Source organism: Triticum urartu, chromosome 3 (genome assembly GCF_003073215.2).
Source record: "Triticum urartu cultivar G1812 chromosome 3, Tu2.1, whole genome shotgun sequence".
NCBI classification, from domain to species: domain Eukaryota; kingdom Viridiplantae; phylum Streptophyta; class Magnoliopsida; order Poales; family Poaceae; genus Triticum; species Triticum urartu.
Window position 1 is genome coordinate 725,188,667 of NC_053024.1, and position 23,703 is coordinate 725,212,369.

At 45.9% G+C, this 23,703-nt stretch overlaps 1 pseudogene; it reads right to left on the minus strand.

Annotated features, from left to right (window-relative positions):
* LOC125546251 overlaps nucleotides 1–23,703 on the minus strand; it is a 61,115-nt pseudogene that overhangs the window by 12,655 nt on the left and 24,757 nt on the right.

Sequence of the window (23,703 nt, forward strand, 5' to 3'; positions counted from 1 at the left end):
TCAAAATGGAACAGTCAAAGAAGGAGTTCTTGACTGTGTTACAAGGTGTGAAGTTGAGTAAGACTCAAAACCTGACCACGGAAGAAGATAGAGAGAGAATGAAAGTCATTCCCTATGCTTAGCCATAGGTTCTATAATGTATGACATGCTGTGTACCAGACCTATTGTATACCCTGCCCTGAGTTTGGCAAGGGAGTACAATAGTGATCTAGGAGTAGATCACTGGACATTGGTCAAAATTATCCTTAGTGGAATAAGGATATGTTTCTCGATTATGGAGGTGACAAAAGGTTCGTCATAAAGGGTTACGTCGATGCAAATTTTGACACAGATCCAGATGAGTCAAAATCTCAGTCTCGATACATATTGAAAGTGGGAGCAATTAGCTAGAGTAGCTCCATGTAGAGCATTGTTGACATAGAAATTTGCAAAATACTTACGGATCTGAATGTGGCAGACCCGTTGACTAAAATTCTCTCTCAAGCAAAACATGATCACACCTTAGTACTCTTTGGGTGTTAATCACATAGCGATGTGAACTAGATTATTGACTCTAGTAAACCCTTTGGGTGTTGGTCACATGTCGATGTGAACTATGGGTGTTAATCACATGGTGATGTGAACTATTGGTATTAAATCACATGGCGATGTGAACTAGATTATTGACTCTAGTGCAAGTGGGAGACCGAAGGAAATATGCCCTAGAGGCAATAATAAAGTTATTATTTATTTCCTTATATCATGAGAAATGTTTATTATTCATGCTAGAATTGTATTAACCGGAAACATAATACTTGTGTGAATACATAGACAAACAGTATGTCACTAGTATGCCTCTACTTGACTAGCTCGTTGATCAAAGATGGTTATGTTTCCTAACCATAGACATGAGTTGTCATTTGATTAACGGGATCACATAATTAGGAGAATGATGTGATTGACTTGACCCATTCCGTTAGCATAGCACTTGATCATTTAGTTTGTTGCTATTGCTTTGTTCATGACTTATACATGTTCCTATGACTATGAGATTATGCAACTCTAGTTTACCGGAGGAACACTTTGTGTGCTACCAAACATCACAACATAACTGGGTGATTATAAAGGTGCTCTAATACATGAAGGGGGCACAGCCTAAGCACCACTACAATATTATCGAGGACTATGGTGGAAGGGGGCACCGCACACGGCTAAGAAAACGATCACGAGGATCAACTTGTGTGTCTATGGGGTGCCCCTTGGCCACGTATATAAAGGAGTGGAGGAGGGGGGAGAGGGCCGGCCCCTATGGCGCGCCCTGGAGGAGTCCTACTCCCATCGGGGGTAGGATTCCCCCCCTTCCAAGTAGTAGGAGTAGGAGTCAAGGCAAGGGAAGGGAGAAGAGAAGGAAGGAGGGGGCGCAGCCCCTCCCCCTAGTCCAATTCGGACTAGGCCTTAGGGGGCGCCCAACCTCTCCTCTCTTTTTCCCCTAAAGCCCAATAAGGCCCATATACTCCCCAGCGAATTCCCGTAACTCTCCGGTACTCCGAAAAATACCTGAATCACTCGGAACCTTTCTGATGTCCGAATATAGTCGTCCAATATATTGATCTTTACGTCTCGACCATTTCGAGACTCCTCGTCATGTCCCCGATCTCATCTGGGACTCCGAACTCCTTCGGTACATCAAAACTCATAAACTCATAATAGAACTGTCATCGAAACCTTAAGCGTGCGGACCCTACGGGTTCGAGAACAATGTAGACATGAAAGAGACACGTCTCCGGTTAATAACCAATAGCGGAACCTGGATGCTCATATTGGCTCCCACATATTCTACGAAGATCTTTATCGGTCAGACCGCATAACAACATACGTTGTTCCCTTTGTCATCGTTATGTTACTTGCCCGAGATTCGATCGTCGGTATCTCAATACCTAGTTCAATCTCATTACCGGCAAGTCTGTTTACTCATTCCGTAATACATCATCTCGCAACTAACTCATTAGTTGCAATGCTTGCAAGGCTTATGTGATGTGCATTACCAAGAGGGCCCAGAGATACCTCTCCGACAATCGGAGTGACAAATCCTAATCTCGAAATACGCCAACCCAACATGTACCTTTGGAGACACCTGTAGAGCTCCTCTATAATCACCCAGTTACGTTGTGACGTTTGGTAGCACACAAAGTGTTCCTCTGGTAAACGGGAGTTGCATAATCTCATAGTCATAGGAACATGTATAAGTCATGAAGAAAGCAATAGCAACATACTAAACGATCGAGTGCTAAGCTAACGGAATGGGTCAAGTCAATCACATCATTCTCCTAATGATGTGATCCCGTTAATCAAATAACAACTCTTTGTCTATGGTTAGGAAACATAACCATCTTTGATTAACGAGCTAGTCAAGTAGAGCATACTAGTGACACTCTGTTTGTCTATGTATTGACACATGTATTATGTTTCCGGTTAATACAATTCTAGCATGAACAATAAACATTTATCATGAAACAAGGAAATAAATAATATCTTTATTATTGCCTCTAGGGCATATTTCCTTCACTTGCGTGTGCGTAGGAATTTTTTTGAAATTACTACGTTCCCCAACATATCTAAGTGGGAGTTCTTAAGTAATATGATTAATTGAACTTTAGTTTATCATGAACTTAGTCCTGATAGTACTTTGCAAATAATGTTGTAGATCAATAGCTCGCGTTCTTGCTTCCCTATGTTTTATGTGTGTTCCTAGAGAAAACTAAGTTGAAAGATGATAGTAGCAATGATGCAGACTGGGTCCGTGATCTGAGGTTTATCCTCATTGTTGCACAGAAAAATTATGTCATTGATGCACCGCTAGGTGACAGACCTATTGCAGGAGTAGATGCAGACATTATGAACGTTTCGCTAGCACTAGTGCAGAACCGGGCAATAGCACCGGTTCGTAAGGCCCTTTAGTGCCGGTTTCGGAACCGGCACTAACATTTCGGCACTAAAGCCCCCCCCTTTAGTACCGGTTCAACACGAACCGGTGCTAAAGGGCAACCACGTGGCACGAGCCAGCTCCGGAGGCCGGGAGCCCTTTAGTACCGGTTGGTAACACCAACCGGTACTAAAATGTTTAGGGATTTTTGGTTTTATGATTTCTTTTTCATTTAATTTTGTGTTTTCCATTTTAATTCTTTTTCGTTTGCTGGTATTTTACGGTACTACACATTGTACACATTATGCATATATATATATATATAATTTCTAGTAGAACCAATCATATATATATCATCAATGTCTCACAAACCACCATATTAATTTACACATACACACATGTATAGCTATATACAATTTCTCCTACATATGCATGTTGCCTTCGGAGCCAGTGGCATTAGCCTAATTGGTGCCTTCGGAGCACGATGACAATTGGAAGTGGTTCATGACCTGTTCGATGGGGGCGGTAGCGGGTAATAGTATTCTCCCTTCGGATTTATGACCTGGTCGAGCAAAAATCCTGCTATTTCCTCTTGAAGTGCTTCTACGCGCTCCGTTTCTAGGAGCTTGTCCCGCACCTCTTTGAACTGTTAAGAAGGAGATCAATATGCATGTGTATTAGTTGTGTGACTAGATATCGATAATGGTGTAAAAATTGTGAATAGTGTTCTGACAAGCGTACCCATTCCTGTCTTTGAGATCTGCCTCTTTCGGACGCCATCATGCAAATGTTCTCGCAAACGCAGTATGCACACAGATTAGTCCCCTGCGCCTGCTTCAGGGCCTTTATTATGAGAATGGAATTTAATTTGATCAGATAATAATTAATCAAGCATGATAATTAAAGAGATGGCAGCTAGCTAGCTAGCTAGTACTACTTAATTACTTACCTTGGATCGAAACCATTTAAGCTGTGGTTTCCATTCGCCTTCCGTGACGCTGATGAACCTTGCCCAAGCCCTGCCCGCCGACAAAGAAAATGAATAAAGGGGTTATTAAATAGTTCATATCATGAAATGACGAACTAAATAGGCCGAGATATATAGTTAATAATGATTGAAATTACCTGTTGACTATCCCATACAAGATGTTGTAGTCACTATTTGCTTTGAGTAGCGAGTCCAGTATTTCAACTGTTCCGGCGTCAACTTTAATGATACACAAGATCCAGTGAAATCTGCATGCACACACGTTTGCATGTCTTAATTAAGCGGGCATATGTAAGCAAAAACATGTAGCTAGCTAGTAGGCAAAAACAGAGAATTTGTAGTACAAGAAAGTGTGACTCACTTGAAGTTGTAAGGAAGTAGTATATCTTCATTGTATTTGAGGCGCTTCAAGAACTCTAGCATGCTGTCCTCTACCTGCTTTTCATAATACTTGCTCATTTTCCATGTGTATTGATTAACGGTGTTTGGGTCAATGAACCCAATGCCATAGCGTCCACCTTTTCTCATTTCATACATCTTCATCCTACATAATACCACAGAAAAGAATATAGTGAGGATAATTACAGGTAATGATTGATCAAAAGGATCACTACAGCTAGCTTGAGACTTAAATTACAGAAAGAAATCACTTACAGACAATAGCAACTGACGATAGATTTGTCGAGTGCGTCTTGATTGTATAACTGAAACAGTTCAAAATACTCAAAGGCCACAGCTTTCTCATGGTAGTAATGATCCTTCTTGACATACACCATGAGGGACTCTCGATCGGATCTCTTGATAATGTCCATGTACCATTGATGCAATTCATACATTCTCGTTGGGAGCTTCTTCACATCTTCTGGCTCGACCAAAGGTTGGCCCCGGACATATTTCTGTTTTATTTCCTCCTCTGTAATCACAGGCATGTCCTCGATCTCGAGGAGTTGTCCAACAGTGATCTTGAGTTCTTCAGCCTGCATTATATGCTCCTGGGTTATTACCACATCGCCCACCTCGGGAACGTAAACTGTTTGGCCACAATAATATTGGGCGCGCATACTGTCACGTGTTGTTGGCGGCACAACAAGCGGGGGGGTCGATTGCGCCGCCTGTTCTGCCAGCTGGGCAATGGTTTTCCCGCATTTTTCGACAGTTGCTTGTTGTTTGCTCGAGCTCGAGCTCGCCTCCTTCTGTAGACGTTGTCGATGTAACTTCCTGATGTGGTGCTCATAGTCTGTGTCAACAGGCTTAGGAGCTGGTGGTTGAGCCATACGAATGAAGTGGTCAACTACTTCCACAGGCACTTTCTCCCTTGGCGGCGGTGGCGGTTTCGGTCCAAAATGGGCGTCGACTTCTGCCCGCACTATGGCATTGGTTTGCTCCTCGGTCCTGTCGTAAGCCCTCACAGGAAGAGGAGTAGTGAGGTTTGGACCATATTTATATCGCTTGCCTCTGCCTGTACTTCCTGTACTATGACCTCGACTGGTACCGCTACGCACCATAGCTGCGGGGTGTCTCTTCTGCGATTGCTGAGGCGGCGGAGACGGCTGACGGGGCTGAGTTGGACGAGGAGGAGTGGCCTGAAGCTGTGCCGGACTTGGAGGAGGAGTTGCCTGAGGTTGTGCCGGACTTGGAGGAGGAGTGGACGTCTGACGCTGTGTCGGACTTGGAGGAGGAGTGGCTTGACACTTTGCCGGACTTGGAGGAGGAGGAGTGGCCTCGCGCGTTGGTGGACTTGGAGGAGCGGGAGTCTGCGACTCGGTGGCGGACTTCAACGAGGAGTCAGGTGACGCGGTGTTGGTGGCCTTCGAAAAATGATGCAATCCTTTCTCCGAGTGTGTGCTCCTCATCACCGAGTGTGTGCTCCTCATCACCTCCAGGAATGTCAAGCTCTAGCCCCGAATATTGGTCCACCACCTCATCAACCAAGACACGAGCATAGCCCGCTGGAATCGGGTTGCAATGGAAGGTTGCCTTGGGGGAATTTGAAAAAGCAACGGCGTCCGCCACCTTCATGGATATGTTCTTCATTTTGAAGTGTAGCTCGCAGTTAGTGTTCTCCGTGATGTCATCCACGGGGTATCTATCCAGCACTACTGCGTCGCCCGGGGCGGAACCCACGCTGCTTCTCGGCATGCATGGGGCGCTGGTATCCAATGCTGGATCATCCGCTAGCTGCTGCAGCTGCTGAGACCCCCTTTACTGGCTAAGTGAGTCGATCTGCTCCTACTACTGCTGGAATTTAGCTGCCAATTCCGCTTGACTTGCTTCTAGGCCTTGAAGGCGTTCATAGTCGAGCTTCCTTTGCTCCTCCTCCATCTTCCTCTTCTTCTCCTCCGCAATCTTCTTTCTCGCACGGGTTCTGTAGTCGGCGTTCCAGTCCGAAAACCCCTCATACCACGGAATAGCGCCCTTGCCTCGTGTTCTTCCCGGGTGTTCAGGATTTCCCAGGGCACGCGTAAGCTCGTCGTTCTCTCTATTGGGCTGGAACACCCCCAATCGAGCCTCTTCTATTGCAACAAGTAGCGCATCGTCGGCTCCGTTCAGACATGCCTTCGTCGAAACATTGCCTGTCTTCGGGTCCAACTCCCCCCCATGCGCATAGAACCAAGTCCTGCACCTGGGGGGCCAGCTCTTAGTAACCGGAGTGACACCTGCATCCTCCATCTCTTTCTCAGACTTATCCCACTTAGGCATTGCCACCGCGTAGCCACCTGGCCCCACCTTATGGAACTTATCCTTTTTTTCGGCATTCTTCTTGTTTATTCTCGACCGTTCCTTAGCTAATTCTGAATCCTTGAATTTCAGGAAATCGTCCCAATGAGCACTTTGATTCTCTAGTATCCCCTCGAATACTAGAGTCTTCCTTCCTCCCTTGACGTACTTCTCCCACGTCATTCTCTTGTGGTTCTTGAATGCAACCGCCATCTTCCTAAAAGCAGCGTCCTTGACTTTCCGCACGTCTGCTTCTGTGAAATTATCTGGTAGGGTGAAATGTTCCATCAGAGTATCCCAAAGCAGATTTTTTTGATTCTCGTCGACAAAAGTAACATCTGGACGTGGATTTGCTGGCTTTCTCCATTCTTGAAGGGAGATCGGGAGTTGGTCCTTCACAAGAACTCCGCACTGACGAACGAACTTGTCCGCAATCTTCTTAGGCGCTAATGGTTCGCCATTAGGTTTGAATGCCTCGATATTGTACTTTACGCCCTCCTTCAATTTTTTGTTCGGGCCTCGTTTCGTCCTTTTGCCTGAAGATTTGCTCGATCCAGATGGCTGAAAGAAGAAAGATCGATTCGTTAATATATCTTCAACTCATTTAAAACATGCGATGATCACCAGATTCCTGCTTATATAAATATATATACCTCGCCGGTGTTTGTTGTTTCAGGATCAACATGTTCTTCGTCGTAGTTCATGACTTCACCTTCTCGGTCGTCGCGATCGAATATCATATCATCCTCTCCGGTGTTGTTTAGAAATTCGGAGCCGTCAAAATCTTCTTTATTCTGATCATCATCTGGCCCACGTATGATATCGAACATGGTCTGTTCTCTCTCTCTGTCGGTATTGTCCGCCATAGCTTTTATTTAACTATGCCAAAAGAAATATAAAACAATTTAGTATAATCTCGAATAATAGATATAATCTCGAATACATCGTCTCGAATAATAGATATAATCTCGAATATATCATCTCGAATAATAGATATAATATTGAATACATCACTAGCTAGCTAGCTAGCAAGCTAATAAAGATCGAATACTACAGAGTGATCTAGGCCACTCGCGGTTCCTGAGGTGCGGGCGGTGGACACCCAAAGAGAAGGAACCATCACTAGATCATAGCTCGGGTGATCTCCCCAAAGAACCTGCCAGGTATTGGAGAACCTGGCATCCATAGCAGCCATGTAGCGATGGACGTGCTCGTCCTCCTCCCTGACACGGCGACGTACCACCTCCGGCGGGGCCGGCTCCCTCCGCACCGAAAGTGGCCCATGCGAATGCCACCAAAGGAGATGAGGGTCGACGACGGGACCCGGGGCCGGGTTCCTCACCAAGCGTCGCGCCCCTGAAGGTAGCACCTCCCAGTGCCAGCCCGGCGGAGCCCAGTTCCGGACATGGGTCCTCTGAAGCAGGACGTCGTCGCGGACGTGTCGACGGCGAGGATGCGGGCCGGGCATCGTCGACAACAAAATAATATATGCCGCAAAAGTAAAGTAACATTTTTTAAATGATGGATTGTGATGATTTCATATATGCAAATTCTAAATTTTATAACTAAAAATAGAAGAAACTAAAAAAACATCGATCATCGTCTAACAATTTGAAATTAATCTAATTCATCTAGCTAGCTAAAACTAACATTTCCAAAATTTCTAACATTTCTATATAACTAACATTTCTATAACATTTGACATTATATATATTATAACTAACATTTCTACATACTAGTTGACATTAATCTAATCTAATTAATTAATTCATCTAAAACTTTGTATGAAAAACAGAAAAACAGAAAAAACTAAAAGCTAAAAACAGAAAAATTGTGTGTGTGCGCATCTAGTGTGTGTGTAGTGTGTGTGTGTGTGTGCATGTAGTGTGTGTGCGCGCGCGTGTCTGTGCGCTACGGTCGGCGCCGGCGCCGGCGCCGGTGTGCGCTACGATCGATTGGAGGGAGGAGAGGGGCCGGGGGAAGGGCTCACAGCGCGCGCGGGCAAGGTCGAGGCGACGGCGACGGCGACGGCGAGGGCGAGGTCGATCCAAAGGCGACGGCGACGGCGAAGCGAGGGGATCGGCGACCGGGACGGCGACGGGGGTGCCGCGGAGTCGACGGGGACGACGCGACGAGGACGGGGGCGTCGCGGAGTCGACGGGGACGGCGCGACGGGGGCGGCGACGGGATGGGGCGGCGGCAGAGAGAAGTGGGAGATGAGAAACTGAAAATTTTCGAAGTGTTTCTTATATAGGGGACACCTTTAGTACCGGTTGGAGCCACCAACCGGTACTAAAGGCCTGTTTTGGCCAGGCCAAGCGGGGGGAAGCACCCCCCTTTAGTACCGGTTCCTGGCTCCAACCGGTACTAAAGGCCCCCCCTTTAGTACCGGTTGGTGCCACGACCCGGTACTAAAGGGGGTGCGCTGCCAGGCGAGGGGCGCAGAAGTTTAGTCCCACCTCGCTAGCCGAAGGGCGCTCACACCTGCTTATAAGCCCCGCCGTCGCTGCTGTCTCGAGCTCCTCTCTAAAGCAGGCCTTCTGGGCCTACCTCTGCTACTCTGCCCTGTGGGGCCTATTGGGCTTGCGGGCCTGCATCCTGGCCCAACAACAGGTTGGGTTTCTAGTCGTATGCAGGCCGCTGTGGCCCGGTAGGTGGGCTTTTTTCATTTAGTTTTTTCTTTTCTGCTTTATTTATTTTGTTTTATTTATTTTTAGTTGTTTTTTGCTGTATTTAGAGTTTCTTTGTGAATATTTTTGATAGTTTTTAGAAACTTTCAGTTAGTGCCGGTAGTTTTTAAATTTGAATAGTTTAAATTTTGAATTATTTGAAATTTGTGTGAATCACTAGTTTGTGAATAACTTAACTTTAAAAATACATTTTCCAATGCTTCTTTTTTCTTATGTTTAATATTAGTGTGTTTTCTCATTATATTCAATTTGGTAATGCTTAAGTTATTTAAAAATGAAATGCCTTTGTAACGGATGAGTTTTCGTCCGAAACCCTAATACTTCGAAACAGATTGTCCATTTTGTACACGAAGTGCATCCAGTTTTTGCGGTAACCCTCTCTACTTTTTTGCACATGCTATGTGGGTGAAATTATGATACCATGCCAACTTTCATCCTTTTCTGAGTTCATTTGAAATGCTTTTAAATTTCAGGGTCATTTAGCTGAAAAAAATCAATAAATGCATGAAAGAATTTGCTTGCACATAAAATTTCTTCGCGTTTCAAATGCCAAAACACATAACTAGCTACCCTAACTATTACAGAGATTTCCTCCTGGGTGTGAAACACAGAAGAAAGTGATGATAGTTAAGCCGATCACATCCCATATCTTTGGGTGTGAAACTTTTTCTTCGCGTGTGTCCCTTTGCGTCGTAGCCATGGAAAATCTTCATCATTTAACGGGATGCTCGGGTCAATATTCACTGTGAATGGAGCAATTTCATCAAACTTTTCATAATCTTCTGACTTGTCTGTCTTGTCATCCACTCCCACGATGTTTCTCTTCCCAGAAAGAACTATGTGCCGCTTTGACTCATCGTACGATGCATTCGCTTCCTTATCTTTTCTTTTTCTTGGCTTGGTAGACATGTCCTTCACATAGAAAACCTATGCCACATCATTGGCTAGGACGAATGGTTCGTCTGCATACGCAAGATTGTTGAGATCCACTGTTGTCATTCCATACTGCGGGTCTTCCGTTACCCCGCCTCGTGTCATATTGACCCATTTGCACCGAAACAAAGGGACCTTCAAACCACGTCGATAGTCAAGTTCCCATATGTCCTGTATATAACCATAATATGTTTCCTTTCCTGTCTTGGTTTCTGCATCAAAGCGGACACCACTATTTTGGTTGGTGCTCTTCTTATCTTGGGCGATCGTGTAAAATGTATTACCATTTATCTCGTACCCTTTGAAAGTCATTATATTCGAAGATGGTAACTGGGACAGCAAGTACAGGTCATCTTCAATAGAGGTGTCATGCATGGTACGTGCTTGCAACCAGCTGGCGAAACTCCTGGTTTGTTCACGTGTAATCCAGTCATCAGACCGCTCCGGGTGTTTGGAGCGTAGCAAATTCTTGTGTTCATCCATATACGGAGCCACCAAGGCGGAATTCTGTAGAACTGTGTAGTGTGCTTCAGTGAGAGAATGTCCTTCCATACATATTATTTGTTCCCCTCCTAGCGTGCCTTTTCCATCTAGTCTGCCCTTATGCCGCGATTCAGGAACACCAATCGGCTTAAGGTCAGGAATAAAGTCAATACAAAACTCAATGACCTCCTCATTTTGACGGCCCTTGGAGATGCTTCCTTCTGGCCTAGCACGGTTATGAACATATTTCTTTAAGACTCCCATGAACCTCTCAAAGGGGAACATATTGTGTAGAAATACAGGACACAAAACGTTAATCTCTTCGCATAGGTGAACTAGGACGTGCGTCATGATGTTGAAGAAGGATGGTGGGAACACCAACTCGAAACTGACAAGACATTGCACCAAATCATTCTGTAACCTTGGTATGATTTCTGGATCGATTACCTTCTGAGAGATTGCATTGAGAAATGCACATAGCTTCACAATGGCTAATCGAACGTTTTCCGGTAGAAGCCCCCTCAATGCAACCGGAAGCAGTTGCGTCATAATCACGTGGCAGTCATGAGACTTTAGGTTCTGGAACTTTTTCTCTGCCATGTTTATTATTCCCTTTATATTTGACGAGAAGCCAGACGGTACCTTAATACTAAGCAGGCATTCAAAGAAGATTTCCTTCTCTTCTTTGGTAAGAGCGTAGCTTGCATGACCCTGATGTATGCCATCTTTTCCGTGCATACGTTGCTGGTCCTCCCGTGCCTCAGGTGTATCTTTTGTCTTCCCATACACGCCCAAGAAGCCAAGCAGGGTCACACAAAGATTCTTCATCACGTGCATCACGTCGATTGTGGAGCGGACCTCGAGGTCTTTCCAATAGGGCAGGTCCCAAAATATAGATGTCTTCTTCCACATGGGTGCGCGTCCGTCAGCGTCATTCGGAACAGGTTGTCCACCAGGACCCTTTCCAAAGACCACCTTCAAATCCTTGACCATATCATGTACATCAGCACCAGTACAGTGGCGAGGCTTCGTCCAGTGATCCGCCTCACCTTTGAAATGCTTGCCTTTCTTTCTTACGGGATGCCTGCTCGGAAGAAATCGACGATGTCCCAGGTACACATTCTTATTAGCCAAATATATACTGTCAGTACCGTCCAAACAGTGCGTGCATGCGCGGTATCCCTTGTTTGTCTGTCCTGAAAGGTTACTGATAGCAGGCCAATCATTGATGGTCATGAACAGCAACGCCTTTAGGTCAAATTCTTCCCCCATGTGCTCATCCCACGCACGTACACCCGTTCCATTCCACAGTTGTAAGAGTTCTTCAACTAATGGCCTTAGGTACACATCAATGTCGTTGCCGGGTTGCTTAGGGCCTTGGATGAGCACTGGCATCATAATGAACTTCCGCTTCATGCACAACCAAGGAGGAAGGTTATACAAACATAGAGTCACAGGCCAGGTGCTATGGTTGCTGCTCTGCTCCCCAAAAGGATTAATGCCATCTGCGCTTAGACCAAACCATACGCTCCTTGCGTCATCTGCAAACTCCTTCCCATACTTTCTTTCGATTTTTCTCCACTGCGACCCGTCAGCGGGTACTCTCAACTTTCCGTCTTTCTTACGGTCTTCTCTGTGCCATCGCATCGCCTTGGCATGCTCTTTGTTTTGGAACAAACGTTTCAACCGTGGTATTATAGGAGCATACCACATCACCTTGGTAGGAATCTTCTTCCTGGGGCGCCGGCCCTCGACATCACCAGGGTCATCGCGGCAGATCTTATAGCGCAATGCACCACATACCGGGCAAGCGTTCAAATCCTTGTACTCACCGCGGTAGAGGATGCAATCATTAGGGCATGCATGTATCTTCTGCACCTGTAACCCTAGAGGGCAGACAGCCTTCTTTGCTTCGTACATACTCTCGAGCAATTCGTTGTCCTTTGGAAGCATATCCTTTATCATTACCAGCAACTTTCCAAATCCCTTGTCAGATACACCATTCTCTGCCTTCCATTGCAGCAATTCCAGTGTGGTGCCCAGCTTTTTCTTGTCACCTACGCAATTCGGGTACAACAATTTTTTGTGATCCTCTAACATGCGCTGCAACTTCTTCTTCTCCAAATCACTTGCGCAGTTTCTCTTTGCATCGGCAATGGCCCGACCTAGATCATCAACGGGCTCATCTGATGCCTCTTCTTCAGCTTCTCCCCGCATTGCCGGCTCAGCTTCTTCCCCCATTGTTGTATCATCGTATTCAGGGAACCCATGGCCAGGATAGCTGTCGTCGTCCTCTTCTTCTTCATTGTCTTCCATCATAACCCCTCTTTCTCCGTTCTTGGTCCAAACATTATAATGGGGCATGAAACCGGACTTAAACAGGTGGACGTGAATGGTTCTTGACGTAGAGTAATTGTGACCATTCTTACAGCGAGCACATGGACAAGGCATAAAACCATCCGCCCGCTTGTTTGCCTCAGCCGCAAGCAGAAAAGTATGCACGCCCTCAACGAACTGGGGAGAGCATCGGTCATCGTACATCCATTGCCGGCTCATCTTCATTACACAACACCAAATAGACCAAATTAATACAAGTTCATACAATTAATACAAGTTCATACATAAAGTTCATACAACACTTAAATGCAACAAACAAATAACTCTCTAGCTAAAGCATTTAAATGCAACAACAAATACGATCAAGATCGCAACTAAGGTAACAATGGATCCAACAGCATAATGATACCAAGCCTCACTATCGATGGCATATTTTCTAATCTTTCTAATCTTCAAGCGCATTTTCTCCATCTTGATCTTGAGATCATCGACGACATCGGCAACATGCAACTCCAATTCCATCTTCTCCCCCTCAATTATTTTCAATTTTTCTTTCAAGTACTCATTTTCTCTTTCAACTAAATTTAACCTCTCCGCAATAGGGTCGGTTGGAATTTCCGGTTCACATACCTCCTAGAAAAAATTTCTATGTCAACTGTGACACTCCAAAAATTTTATTTGGTTTTCAGCAAAAACTTTGTGGTTTTTGAAAAGAGGCCATTTAAAATTTTCCAAAAAAACTTCCTCTTAAATACTTCTTTGGCAAGGATTTTTATTTTTGTATCTTCTTCAAACTATGGTGTTTGATCATTTAAAACTCTTTCTCTGATGGTTCCCCTCTCAAAATATATTTTTGGAAATTATTCTTTTTCTTATGAAAAGAACTCTGTGAATTTTGAGGTTTTTCTTATCTTGAAAACCACCCATGGTTTTACCATGTCTCCTATAGTAAATCTTCTCAAAATCCCTCCCTCCACCTTTGAACAATCTAAATTCTCTGGCTCAACAAGTCCAAACAAGTTTTGGATTTTATTTCAATTATTTTATCTCTCAAATCATTTCTGCCAATTATTTTGAGCTTAAGTGATTTTCAAAGCAAGTACCACATTGCCTTTGAGTTTTTATCCCAAACCAACTCCCCTGGATAGTCCTTAGTACCCACAACCTAGAACCATCTTGATCCACTCTTCTTCTTTTCAAAAATTTCAAATTTCACTCACTGCAAGTTTGGACCAGATTTGACAAATTTGGTGAAATTCATATTTACACTTCTCCAAATATTCCACCAAAATTCAGGCAGCCTCCTGGTGCAATGAGAGGCCACCCCACCAAGTTTCAGCTCAAGGAAAAATCCCTAGATGCCAAAATCATTTCGTCGAACACTTGGCCGGCACTGTTTCCGTAGACTTTCAGAAAAATTCAGATTTTCAGAATTCAGTCGATGTCGTTTTTCGTCAGTGACTTGTCATCCATCACCAGTGCCCCTGGCGCGTTGCGCACGGCCTCTCCTCCCTGGCCAGAGCACCGCACGCCCCCTTGGACGGGCACAGGTGTCGGTGGCGACAAGCCTCGCCGGCGTTGGAAGCTTCTGCGGTGGCTGCGCCTCCCGTGGCGGCCAGCGAGGGCCCGAGCCTGCTCGCCACGCCACCCGGCGCCGCCCAACGTCCCCTGGCTCTCCGCGTGTCCCTGCCATGCCAGCGCACGCCCGTGGCACCGTCGCCGTGGCCCGGCAAGCACGGAACGTGCTCCCTGCCGCCGACGGGCCCGCGCCGCCCCGTTCCGTCGAGCTCGCCCAAAGCACCCTAATCCAAGCTTGGTTAGCACCTAAATGGAACCGGTGGACCTCCACGCTAACGCCAAACTCCCTAAACTCCCCGACCAAGCTCTGCGCCGCCGTAACCTTCGCCGGAGATCCCCGTTCACGGCCACCGCCTCGGATCACCTATAAAAAGGGGCCCCGAGCTCGCCCTCGGGCACACACCTTCACTGCACCTCTCCAGGACCCTGCCAAGCCACCAGGAGGACCTCGAGGAGGTCTCCTCCCCCAACTCCGGCCGCCCCGATCTTCCTCGGCCACCAGCTCGATTCGCTCCGGTGAGGTCATCCCCGGCGCCCAAATCTCGTCTATAGCCTCCTCTAGCACCCAGTAAGCTAACCCTAGCGTCAATTTGGCCTTCGCAGCTCTCTCCGACGAGGCCCTCGACCACCCGAACCACCGTCCGCCGGAGCAAGGCTCGCCGTCGACGTGGTACTCGCCGGCGACCACCACCACCACCAACCGACGCGGAATGGCGCCCTGAACACGGAGGTACTCTCCGATCTCCCTGCCTCGCCGTGAATCGCCGCCGGCGACCACCGCGGCTCTCGGGCACCGTCGAACTCTGCCGCGCCGTTTGAATATTCAAACCTGACGGGCGGGACCCGCCTGTCAGCCTCTCTGTCCTTTCTAAGCGAAACGTTTTCTGAAAACATCTTCTGCCAAATGCGTTTTCCCGCTGGGCCGGTGCATTCTTATTCGAGTCGTTTTCTGTTTTTGTAAGCTAGCCCCTGGGAACTTTCTGTTTCATTACAGATGAGTCCCTGGACTAAAACCCTTATAGATTTTTAACAGAAAAGTATTTTTGATTGATTCTTTTTCTGTTTTCCTTAAAATTTTGTCCAGTTTTTAATCAGATTTATTTGAAAAATATTTGGAGAAATTTTTGTGCACCTCACGATATTCACGATAGCGCGTATATTTTCTTTATGCCATAGATACCGAAGGAGGTGACGGGACCGCAAACTTCACCGAGCTAGGCTCCGACTGCTCTGAACCAGGCAAGCATGTTTGAACTTTTGATATGATGATTGTTTTGGCATGATTGCGTTAAGTAGTTTCATGGAATGTTGATGAGTATACCGATAAATGTCATGTTACATGCAACGATGAGGCAAGTGAGTTTCGAAAATCCATAAGTGGATGGATGTGAGTATGCATGGCCATGTGTTGGCATGAGGATGGGTAAGATGGCAGTGTTGTAGCATGCCAGTCTTATGCCAGGCTATATGACTTCAGTGTCAACCCGTATCAGTCCAGTTCCTTCCATTCTTCCTTCCCTGTACTACCACATGTTTTCCACAAGGAATATGGCTTAGTAAGTTGCAAACCGCTTTCCTGGTACACACCAAAAAGGAGAGGCTGTGATGATGGTTCCATGGCCCTGGATTAAAGCCAGTCATCCGGTCAGGGGGCATGGGTGTTTCCAGTTGGGACCGAGAGGGGGGCACCCCTTAGAGCGCGCATATATAAATTTGATCCCATGCTATTCGAGATTGTGATCTCCCCGTCTCAAAAGTTTTTCTTGGACGATGTCTAGGGTGATTCCTAGCATCGAGAGGTAGGATGGGTGTGTACTGGTTAGCTGTGTTTTCTTCTGAAATACCGTAAACGGAACTAGTCCTTCATGACTACGGAAATCCGTTGGCTGTAGGAAATTTTTTGTACAAACTCTGCAGAGTCATATGTTCATTGGATCATCTATTCCATGTCCAAGTTCAGTATTATCTTATCCTGACAAGTGCCAGTTTTGATGACAGAGACTCCGGTGAATCACATGAGTGCTAAGTCCGGTTAAATGATTATTCCTATGGATGGGCTAACCTGTTTATTTTCATGGATTGAATGTTTATTATGAGTATTATTTACTTGTGAATAAAAGCCCTTTCTGTGATGTCGCTCAGACGTCCGACTGTGGTATTGTTATTATTTACTTTCAGTAAAAGCCCTTTCTGTGACATCGCTCAGACGTCCGACTGTGGCATTGTTATATTTTATTTTCAATGAAAGCCCTTTCTGCGATGTCGCTCAGACGTCCGACTGTGGCATTTATTTTAAATCCCTTTATGTGGCGACGCTCAGACGCCCGACTGCGGCATTTCTTTTAAAGCCCTTTATGTGGCGTCGCTCAGACGCCCGACTGTGGCATTTCTTTTAAAGCCCTGTATGTGGCGTCGCCCAGACGCCCGACTGTGGCATTTCTTTTAAAGCCCTTTATGTGGTGTCGCCTAGATGCCCGACTGCGGCGTGCTTTATTCATTTATCTTCCTATCGAGGTGTCGCTTCAGACACCCGATTGGGTTTACAGTTATTTTGTTGGGTTTTCGAGCGGACTACCGCCGACCCCCTTTTTACCTGTCTTGTTTTTACGAATTAATGTGCCACTGTTAAAATTAATCATGATAGATCCATGCATGCATTTGTTATATCTTACGTCCGAACTATCTTGCGAGTACTTTCAAAGTACTCACCTGGCTTGTTGATTTGGCCAGATGCTGACGAAGGCGATCTCATGGATGAAGAATTTGATAGCGAGTCCGACGCCTAGAGGAATCCCAGTCAGTCTCGTGCGACCCTGGATTTGGTCACTGTATTATATCTGCTTCCGCTACCAAATAAATTCATCGAGCCTCACCTCGACGCTCGATGAGATGCCAGTTTTAGAGTCATGTATCTCACTACCCGCTGTGTTTTTCCACCACCACCCTATCCTCGAGTCAGTAGTATGCCTCCACACCACTGTGTCATGTCCGCCATTATGTATAATTATTGGCGTGCTGGTAATAATTTGGTTGAGCAACCGTAGCTCGACCCTGTAATATATTCTATGCTACTGGCTTATTGTATCAAGAATTTGTCTACCGGTAAGGGGTCTCATACTGGACTCAAAAGATTGGTTTCTCAATAAACATTTTTATTGGAAAACCGGTCGTGACAAGCTTGGTATCAGAGCCAGGCTGACTGTAGGAAGCCACTAGGTGCGATCGCTAATTGGTTATTAGCATGATAGAGCCAATTTATATTTTCTTGCAATTGTAGTCATTTTCTGACAGTCAGCATAAATTTATGATCTGACCATGCAGAATTTTTGCCTACTTTTGTAGATGGCCGACAACAGCTGCGAGTCTCAGACCTTCGCCAACGTGCCCGATGGGTTCGTCAAGCTTCTTTCCTTCATCGTTCAGTTCGCGATGGGGCCATCTGTGCGCCCAGTCTTCACACTCTGCCAGCACCGAGTCAACGACAGTCTGACCATGCACCAGGCCGCGGTGCAGTTCAAGGGAGGGCGTGGTGAGTTACGCCGCTTCCGGTTCTTGGGAAGAGCCATGCCTACGGAGAGGCATGCTATGCAGATGGCAGCCCGCGAGGCGATAGCTCGTCTCAGGGATGTCCTCCCCGTGATGAAGACTCGTCGTTACCGTTATCTTCCATGCCATGTGCCTTACACCTGTCACTACGCATTCTCCTGCCCTAGAGGAGAACGAGACGAGGCTTTTGAGATGCTTATTGAGTATCTCCGGGCCCTGGAGGCAGCCTTCGACAACCTGGTGGACGACTGCGTGGCTGCCCGCATGGACTCAGTCCATGGCTGTGCCGCCAACAGGAGGGAGCTCCTACCCACCGCACCGCCAATGACTTTTGTCTCGTCCTCAGCATCTTATGCACCTACTCGTCGCCTGCCTTCTACCGAAGAATTCAACCAAGTCATTGCGCCCACTCCAGCGCGCACTGCACCACCCTGCGCGCCCACTCCTGTTCGTGTTGTTCCGCCCCTGGCACCCGCTCCATCTACTCGGCGCAACACTACACGTATGGAGCCTATTAGCGAGGAGGAAGTCGAGTCCCCAGCCTCGCTACGCCTCACCCTCGGCAGGGCAAAGGAGATCGTCAACATCTCCGCCTGAGTACGCTTAGCCGCCATGCAATGTACCGCTTTGTATGATATGTTTATATGTACCTAGGTTGTGAGAAGTAGCCTGTTTGCGCATCATGTAGGATCTGGAGGAGTGCACTAGCCTAAATAACATGTCAGGATTATGTACGCATATCCTGAGTGATGTATTGTATAATTACCGCCTGCGTGTAAGATATGTAATGAGCAGCCCTTCTCCGTGCGCAAATCGATTTGTTTTTCTTAAGTAAGCTTGGTTATTTAATTTTATTTGCCAGCTTTATGCATTTATGGAATTGTTTTTGCGACTCTTTTCGCTTTTCTTATGGGTTTTATAAAATATATCCCCAGAGTGAAAAATGTCTCGTCCTTGGACTCGTTCCATGCCAACTCCGTCAGAGGAAAATTATGATACACAACCCAGCAACAAGTTCACACAGGGACAGTCCAGCCAATAGGACAGTGAATCGGCACTTTCACAAATGTGTCGCCTTTATGAGCAGAGTCAGCAACAACATCGGGAAATGATGAACCAAGTCATCAACATGGGAAATCACCATGGACAGTATCAGCAGCATTCCAAGTTATCTGAGCTACAGAAGACACGTCCCCAAACATTTTCTCATACTGACAAGCCTCTTGAGGCCGAGGATTGGCTTCGAGATATGGAGAGAAAATTAGTTATTGCAAAGTGTTCAGACCCCGAGAAGGTACTATATGCCCCGCACTATCTCACAGGAGCAGCTGCATCATGGTGGGAGAATTTTCTGCACATGCACCCCAACGAAAATGATATAACCTGGGATGATTTCAAGGAAGGTTTCCATGGTGCACACATTCCCAAGAGTATTATGAAAATCAAGAAGAGAGAGTTCAATGACCTCAAACAAAGGAACATGACAGTGTCAGAATACAACGGTCAATTTACTCTATTATCTCGCTACGCCAATGAAGAACGTATGACTGAAAGCAAGAAGATGGAGAAATTCCTTCACGGTCTGGCGCCCGCGCTTAAATGCCAACTGGTCGTGCACACTTTTCCAGATTTTAAGACACTAGTGGACAAAGCCATTACTCTGGAAAATGAGAGACGTAGCTTGGAGGATTTACGCAAGCGAAAAAGAGACCAGACTACTCTTGCGCGCAACCACCGAAGCAAGACAGATTTTCAGAAAGGTGGGACACACAAACCTACGACAAACATCTCACGCCCAACCAAGAATTTCCATGCAAGGGACAAAGAGTTCACATATCGCCCAGGCGTTACTTGCTACGCTTGTGGAGAAGAAGGGCACTATGCCAAACAGTGCCCCAAGCCAAGGAACTCGACCCCGAAGCCAAACAATGGTGGAAATAATTCAGCGCCCAAGTGCAACAATTTCAACCCCAACAACAACCACAGGAAGGGTCATCTAAACCACGTGACCAAAGAAGAAGCACAAAACGCTCCGGATATCGTACTCGGTACGTTTCCTGTCAACACAATACTGGCAATGGTTTTGTTTGATTCTGGAGCTTCTCACTCATTCATTTCGAAAAGTTTTGCTTTGCAAAATAATTTTTCGATGCTTCCTCTGGAAAAATCCATGATCATCAAGTCCCCTGGATTTCGGCAAGTTACTCAGAGTTACTGCCAAAATGTGGTTATTGCATTCGAAGGATTGGAATTTCACGCCAATCTTATCATGTTGGAAAATAAAGGACTGGATGTCATCCTAGGGATGGACTGGTTAACCGCCAACAAAGGTTTTATTGACTGTTTCAACCGGACCGTAATTCTCACACACCACCACGGGAAGACAATAAAGGTATCAGCCAAAGAAAGAAAAATACCCCGGCAGCCGAGATTGAATAAGGTGGACGTTTCTGAGTTAAACAAGGTTCCAGTAGTATGTGAATTTCCAGACGTATTTCCCGAAGAACTACCAGGCATGCCACCAGACCGAGAAATAGAATTCAGCATTGAGCTAGCACCAGGAACCACCCCCATATACAAGAAACCATACAGAATGGCACCATCCGAGTTGATTGAGTTGAAGAAACAAATAAAGGAATTACTGGACAAGGGATACATTCGAGCCAGCTCCTCACCTTGGGGATCACCAATTTTATTTGCCAAAAAGAAGGATGGAACACTGAGATTGTGCATAGACTACCGAGCACTTAACATGGTCACAGTCAAGAACAAATACCCGATGCCACGGATAAACGATTTATTTGATCAGCTCGCTCAGGCCATGGTATTCTCAAAGATTGACTTAAGGTCAGGATACCATCAATTAAAAGTGCGAACAGAAGATATCCCCAAAACAGCCTTCACCTCCAGATATGGATTGTATGAGTTCACAGTAATGCCTTTTGGATTAACGAACGCCCCCGCATATTTTGTTCACCTCATGAACAAAGTATTTATGAAGTTTATGGACAAATTCGTTGTGGTATTTATCGACGATATTCTGATATACTCCAAGACACCAGAAGAGCACGCGGAACATCTTAGGATTGTGCTAGGAGAACTCAGGAAACATCAATTGTATGCCAAGTTCAGCAAGTGCGAATTTTGGCTAAGACAAGTAGGCTTTCTAGGCCACGTGCTGACCCAAGACGGTATTGCAGTGGACCCGGAGAAAGTCAGGGCCATACTTGGCTGGAAGTCACCAGCCAGCGTAACGGACATACGAAGTTTCTTGGGAATGGCAGGATATTACCGCAGATTTATTGAAGGATTCTCCACCCTAGCCAAGCCAATGACGCAGTTACTCAAGAAGGACAAGAAGTTTGAATGGACAGAAGCCTGCGAGAAAAGTTTCCAAGAGCTAAAACGGAAATTAACGACAGCACCGGTATTAATTGTGCCAGACATACACAAGAATTTTGAAGTGTATTGTGACGCATCCCGAAAAGGCCTCGGGTGCGTGTTGATGCAAGAAGGCAAGGTTGTCGCATACGCTTCAAGGCAACTCCGCAAGCATGAGGAAAATTATCCCACTCATGACTTAGAAATGGCAGCAGTCATTCATGCACTTAAGGACTGGAGGCATTTCTTACTTGGAAATTGATGTGAAATATACACGGACCATAAAAGTCTGAGATATATTTTCACACAGCCAGAATTAAACTTACGGCAACGACGCTGGTTAGAATTGGTAAAGGATTATGATGTTGGTATCCACTATCATCCAGGAAAGGCAAATGTAGTGGCCGATGCTCTTAGTCGGAACCCCAGCTCCGACGAAAACAGTCTGCAAAGCTTGAGACCTGAATTCCAACAAGAATTTGCCAAACTCAACTTGTTAATGATCGCGGAAGGCACCATATCAAACTTGGAAATAAAGCCCGACCTTGTGGAAAGAATTAAAGAAGCTCAGCCTGGTCACCCCAGCATTGAAGGAATTAAAAGAAAGGTGAGTATGGGCAAGGACTCGGAGTTCGTCATGGGCGATGATGGAATATTACGGTACGGAGACAGACTCTGCGTGCCAAACATAGAGGACCTCAAACAGAAAATTCTAGCTGAAGCACACACCACCCCATATTCGATCCACCCTGGAGGAACCAAAATGTATAAGGATATTCAGGAAAGATTTTGGTGGCACGGTATGAAGAGGGACATAGCCACATTCATTGCATGTTGCGATTCTTGTCAACGCATAAAAGTTGAGCATCAAAAACCAGCCGGAATACTGCAACCAAACAAAATACCTGAGTGGAAATGGGATGAAATAGGGATGGATTTTATTGTCGGACTACCTCGGTCACGACACGGGAATGATGCCATATGGGTCATCACCGATAGATTAACCAAGGTGGCACATTTCATTCCAGTGAAGACAACCTACAACACTCAGAGGCTTGCCAGGATTTATCTCTCCCGTATAGTTTGTCTGCATGGAGTCCCGAAGACTATAATATCCGACAAAGGCACTTAGTTCGTGTCGAGATTCTGGGATCATTTACAACAGGCTCTGGGAACTCAACTGGCCTTCAGTACTGCCTACCATCCCCAGACTGATGGACAGACTTAACGCGTAAACCAAATTTTAGAAGACATGCTGAGAGCATGTGTACTCAGCTACGGAACCAGTTGGGAAGAAAGCCTGCCATATGCCGAGTTCGCATACAACAACAGTTACCAGGCCAGCCTGCAAATGGCACCATTTGAAGCTCTGTACGGACGGAGATGTCGTACCCCGCTAAATTGGTCAGAGACCGGAGACAGCCGTATCTTTGGCCCAGACATGCTCAAAGAAGCCGAGGAAAAAGTCAAGCCAATCAGGGACCAACTCAAGACCGCTCAAAGCCGACAGAAGAGTTATTACGATCAGAAACATCATGGGATCAATTTTGAACCCGGTGAATTTGTGTACCTACGAGTATCACCTATGAGGGGACTGCAACGGTTTAAGATTAAGGGGAAGTTAGCACCAAGATTCATTGGACCATTCTGCATAGTGGCACGAAGAGGCACCGTAGCCTACCAGCTAGACTTACCCGAATAATTATCCGATGTCCACGACGTGTTCCACGTTTCGCAATTAAGGAAGTGCGTAAGCAAACCAGAGAAGCAAGTATCCCATGAGAACATTGACGTGCAACCAGACCTCACCTATCGGGAACGTCCAGTAAAAATATTAGAGGAGTCTGAAAGGAGAACCCGACAGAAAACCATCAAGTTTTTCAAAGTTCAGTGGAGCAACCACACCGAAAGTGAAGCAACCTGGGAAAGGGAGGATTTCCTTCGGACAGAGCATCCACACTTATTTAAGGATCAGCTGAAATCTCGGGGACGAGATTTTTCCTAAGGGGGTAGGTGTTGTGACACTCCAAAATTTTTATTTGGTTTTCAGCAAAAACTTTGTGGTTTTTGAAAAGAGGCCATTTAAAATTTTCCAGAAAACCTTCCTCTTAAAAACTTCTTTGGCAAGGATTTTTATTTTTGTATCT